General features: G+C 33.8%; 1 pseudogene; it reads left to right on the forward strand.

The window, feature by feature from the left end:
• The first annotated feature begins 2,746 nt into the window (after nt 1-2,746).
• On the forward strand, nt 2,747-5,593 carry LOC146954329 (replication factor A protein 1-like; annotated as a pseudogene).
• The last annotated feature ends 270 nt before the right edge of the window (nt 5,594-5,863 follow it).

A 5,863-nucleotide genomic window follows, 5' to 3' on the forward strand; every position in this document is an offset into this window, starting at 1 on the left:
TGAGTGTCTGACTTGTTTTTTTTATTGATAGCTCCTGATGATACCCAAACAAACCTAGAGCAAAATTCAATAGAAAAACTTCTAACTCAAATTTGGAAGATATTATTAATATTAGGATTATTACAAAGATATGATTGTTGTAACAAAAAAAAAAAGATATGATTGTTAAATGGAATACAAATCTTATTTATTACTGTAGTTTTATCTTAATCAATATATAATAAAACCATCTGTTTATGACTTTTTTATATCTATGTACAAGTCATAAAATTTATGTATTATATATAGTTTAATCATTAAAGAATCCAAGCAATCAATTAGATTTTGTCATCCTACTAATTTACTGAATTTATTTAACAGTTCATTGATCCAGATCATGTGTAAAACTAAAGGAAATATATGTCAGTTAAGATATCAATGCCAATTTAGTAACGTCAATGATGAAAATCCCTAAAGGGTTTTGTTACAAGCCACCCTTTGGTGGTGTCTTTTAACAAGTCACACCTTAAGGTGTGATTTTCACTTTTTAGTTATAACTTTGCTAAAAGACACCTTCATAAAAGTAAGTTGGTGTCTTTTCGCAAATGCTCTTAGAGTAACTTGATAAAAGACACCTTCATAAAAGGTGTCTTCTATCATAACCCATATATATATATATATATATATATATATATATATATATATCATCGTAACAAAAAATCTTTATATTGTTGTTAATGATATAGATTTCAACTAATCCATCCCAATATCAATGCTACAATCATCAAGTTCAGGACTTTCATCTTTTCCCATCTTTACACTATGTCCAACCTTTTTGTCTACAATAATCTTCTCTTCAGGGTCAAGATTTTCAACAAGCTATCAATCATCACCTCCTGTTACCTTATAATCTGCTGCCTGACTTAGTTCATCATAGACAATCATCCTAATGACATATCTTTCATTCCATTACTTTTTGCAACTTTTCGACAGTGGTGTCTTCATAGCACAAAAGTGGGAGGAATTAAATAATCATCCTTCAAATATACCATAAAAAAATGATTGTCATTCAGATGTGCTAGACACATCATTATGTTTCTAAGAGAAGGGGCACAACGTAGATGGAAAAAGGTTTCTAATTGCCCTTTATTGATGGACAGTAGAACCTCAAGATGTTTTTATATTTGTGTAATGAGGAAACTCATATCTTGCTTGATCATCAATTTATCCGGTGCATCATGACCAATACAATCACCAGTCAAAGCGTGTAAGACCTAGTACGGAGCAATTGTCTGACCCAATTAATCGACGATAACACTCAATATCTTCATGGTTAAGATCTTTTATATTTTTCTCCTAGAAGATTGTGAACGTATATACATTTTGGTCAGCTGGTTTTGTTTATCCCAATTGAAGAAAAATCCCATGCATTCTTTGGCTATATAAGGAAGACTCAAACCCTCGTGAAGATTGATCGAAGCCGTCATATTGAAGAAAGAGTCTTAGGGTTTCGTGTCTTGTCTTTTTTATGTGTATACCTCTCTATGTGTTGCTTTGATGCGCATAGCTGGTTTTTTAGTTGAGTAGTATTATTGTCTTTTGTACACCGCTCTAGTGCATCTTGCAAGAGTGGGTTTTTTTTATTGGAGTTGTTCTCTTAGTTTGATTGTAAATGTGATTGAGTCAATCACTGGGGAAAGGGTTGAGAGAATGTGAGGCAGTGAACAAGGTTTATTTACATAAGACTAGGAACCATTACTGCTAAAGTGGATTTACTTTCTTGGCATGGATGCCTCCAGATGTAGGTGACGTTTCACCAAACTGGGTTATCAAATGTCATGTGTTCTTTCTTTATTGTACTTTACTTTAATTTTGTTTATTGTTTATTGTGTTGCATTGTCGTACTTGTCATCTAGGACATCATTCTTGTCGAACCTGTTGTTCAAGACATCAGGTAGGACATGTGTCCAGTGAGCGCCAAAATTTCATAACGGTTATTACCCATCAGTTAAGATGAAAGTTAAACAACTTCTCATGTATGTGACATATGAGTGGGACATGTGTCAATAAAGTAGTATAAAATTGCAACACTTAGCATTTTTTAACAAAACTTTCATTAATGTATAAACACTTGGCCTTTTTGTAGAAAATCAGAACATCATACCAAATATATAAAATCACAATACAAGTTTATTACACTCTTGAACACATTAAAGTTTTAGGTCTTACACTCTTCAACACATACTTCACATAATTTTCTCTTTCTCCATTTTTCCCTTGGCGAGCATCTCCTGAAAAGTTATAAATTAGAAATAAAAATGCTTAGAAATTGAAAATATTATCTTAAAGAAATAAATAAATAATAACTATATGTATTTTATTTTGGAAAATCATTACATCCAATACACTAATATATTAGTCATGAATGACGGTGCTGAACTTTCAAAGTAAAAAAGTACATTTCCTAAAAATAGCGAGTATTTCAATCTTTCATGCTTATCAAGATGCCAATCCTTAGTAAACACAGTATGTTAATATTAATTTCAAGCTGATTCATATTGATCCTTATCCTAAAATGTTGGCCATTTCCTAATTTTGTTCCACTATTTTGTGCTTAACGTGATAAGTAATACTTTTTATTGCTCAACCATCATATCCTACTCACACGTATTGCACCTTTTTCTATAAATACATCATAACATATTAGATAGACCTTCTCAATCTAAGCAAGCATTCTCTTTCTTGGAAAGGAAAAAACCGGTCAATGATGTCTTCCAAATACACTCCAATCTCAGCTGTTTTTGGAGGAAGAAAGAACCTCAAAATGTGTGTGCGAGTTGCTCACATTTGGTTGATTCGAGAGAAGAAGGTCCCCACTAGCATCATTTTCATGAACATGTTACTGGTCGATGAAAAGGGTTTTACATGTTTGCACTCTTAGCTTTAAAATTAAACTAATGTCATCGTTGTTTTTTAGTTATTTAATTTAACCATGTTTACTGATGTTGTTGTCGTCAATAGGGTGGACGTATTCACGCGACAGCTAGAAAAGATTTGGTGGCAAAGTTCAAGTCCATGGTTGAAGAAGGGGGTACATATCAGCTTGAAAATGCAATTTTAGATTTTAATGAAGGTCCTTATAAGGTAACTTCACACAAACATGAGCTTAGTATGATGCACAATTCAACTTTTACCAAAGTACACTCGCCTGCTATCCCTATGAACGTTTTTGAGTTCAAGCCATTCAATGAAATTCTCTCTTCAACTGTCGAGGAAGTGTCTCCGGGTAAGACTTCAAAGACTTTAATTCTAAATGTGCGTTGTACATTATTACTACCTATAAGTATTCCTTTAGGAATTTCATACATTTGTTATTTGTTTTTGCTTTTGTATACGTAATTTCAGATGTTATTGGTCATGTAATTGAAAGAGGTGATATAAGGGAAACTGAAAAGGATGGAAGGAAAAGCATGGTTATTGATCTCACTTTAGAGGATCTTGAGTAAGCTTTGTCTGTTTCTTTGTAGCTGGTTCATGTAATATAATTTTAATATACCTTATGTTCCTGTATTGATATTTTGGTAATATTTTATTACAGAAACAACCACTTGCATTGCTCTCTTTGGGGTGAACATGCTGACAAAATTGTGACCTTTTTTGGCAACCATGACAACCACACACCTACTATATTGATATTGCAGTTCTGCAAGACACGCATGTATTTAGGTATGTCATGTTTTAAGTTTGTGCATTCTGCTGATATCAAGAATGAAATGTGAAATTATGTTCATTGCTGTTGAATTTTTGAAAAATTAGGTGCTATGGGAGTTGCTAATGCCTTTAATGGGACTAAGCTGATACTTAATGGCTATTTGCTTGAAGTCGCTGCGTACATGACAGGGTAACCATTTACATTTTTATATGTTATAGAATAAATGCAAGTTTTTTTGGTCGTAATTAAGTTGTCTGGAGGTCCTCCCATCGTTTATAGGTAGCTTATTTGGCATACGACCCTAAAGATATCCACTAACAATAGTTTTCTGATGGCATGTTAGAATTTGTAATAAGTAAGAAAGTTTGAGAAGATGTGCACACAGAAAAGGGCAGCACAATATTAATAGTAACACTGTCAAATATTATTGTCCAATTATTATTAATAGGTTACATGAGTTATATGTTGTCGTCCCTTACCTTGCTACTTGAGTCTTGCTACTCTTCTATTGACATTGGTGCCCTTTTATTAGAATGAAAAATGCATCAATACAGTTAACCCGAAGTGTCAGCCAGATTTCAACAAACAGCTCCGCGTCTTTATCAGATGACTTGCTCAACACCAACCGAATGACAATTGAAAGCATGATTGAGTCAACTGAGGTGGCTATCTGTTTAATGAAATTTTTAGATGTATTTTTGGATTCATCTTTGTTATTTTTGTTCAATATTTTTATGCAAAATGCTACGAAATATTTACAGATCTGTCAAGGTTCAGTGCTTGCCACTATATGTGAGATCGAAACTGGGGTTGATTGGTACTTTCGATCATGAACCCAGTGTGCTTCATTGGCCACCGTTGACAACGGAGTGCTCCGTTGTCGCAAGTGTAAAACTTGAAAGGGTGCGGTCCCAAGGTAAACAAAGTTTATCCGAATATAATTTTTGTTTTTATCATGCGTGGAATTGTATTGATATAGTTGATTATTTGATAGGTTCAAGCTGCATGTCATCGTGATGGACGACACAGGGTCCACTACTTTTGTTCTTTTTGATCGCCAGGTGACCCAGTTTATTGGGCGTAATGTGCAAGACTTGATCAATGAACGTGATGAGGTAGTCGTGTATTATATAATTGTATAAATGTGTGGTCTATATATGAGGTATATCTACCGACGAAAATTTGTACTAACATTTTATTATTTTTGAGCATGGAGCAGTAGGCAATGATTATCCTGCTGATTTTAATGTGCTGATTGACAAGCAAATTCTTTTCAAGGTTGAGGTTGGTGAAGGAAATGTCGTAAAGAAGTATCGGAATTATGCCGTAAAGAAGGCATCTGATGATGTTGGTGTCATTGAGCAATTTATGTTTAGGTATAATTTGAAGGTAGAACATAACTGATATTACAGTTTTATAATTGTTATAGAATAATGCACATAAAGGAAGAATCGTGTTGCTAATTGCTTCCCTTTATTGATGTATACGTGATAGAAACCCGACGATGGATCTGTTGTTGAGCTTAGTGTGGATGGTACTGCGCCAAACAATTCAAATGTTCAGATGGTAATTATTACATTAATCTTTCATGAGTCCGTAAAGGTTTAATCTGTAACACAATTGATCAAATTGTTTGTCGCCAATGTCTGCAGGATGTACCAGAGGCTGAGGACTCATGCAACAGTACATGTGTGATTGACACACCAACCACCAAAACAGGTGCTAAGAGGTCCTCTAATAGCATTGATTCTGTGGCTGTTGATGATGAAGCTGGCCAGACGTCGGTCACAAAACCTACCAGAGTTGTTCGTGTCAAAATTGAGCACAAGGACGACAAAGATGTTTAGCTTGCTCGAATGCTAGAGCCGTTTGCTTTGTTATCGAATTCCTTCAATCTGTATAAATCAGACATTAAATAATCTGTGTTTTTTCCTTTTGTTTTTTACAGTTTGGTTTTTAATTTTCTTCAAGTTGTTGTGTCGGCTTTATTTACTTAGCTAAGGAAACTTTTTCCAGTCCACCTAAATAAATTTATTCATAGGCATAAGTATTATTTCAAAAATTTATTATCATTGTCTTTTATTAGCGCTTCGACCTCTAAATGTACAAAATTTATTTTTAGATCTACCTCCGGAAGGTGTTAATATTTTTCTGAATGTTAGATAGTCATTC

This window comes from Medicago sativa, chromosome 1 (assembly GCF_051527215.1).
Source record: "Medicago sativa cultivar Bolivia chromosome 1, Bolivia_mono, whole genome shotgun sequence".
Taxonomy (NCBI): Eukaryota; Viridiplantae; Streptophyta; class Magnoliopsida; order Fabales; family Fabaceae; genus Medicago; species Medicago sativa.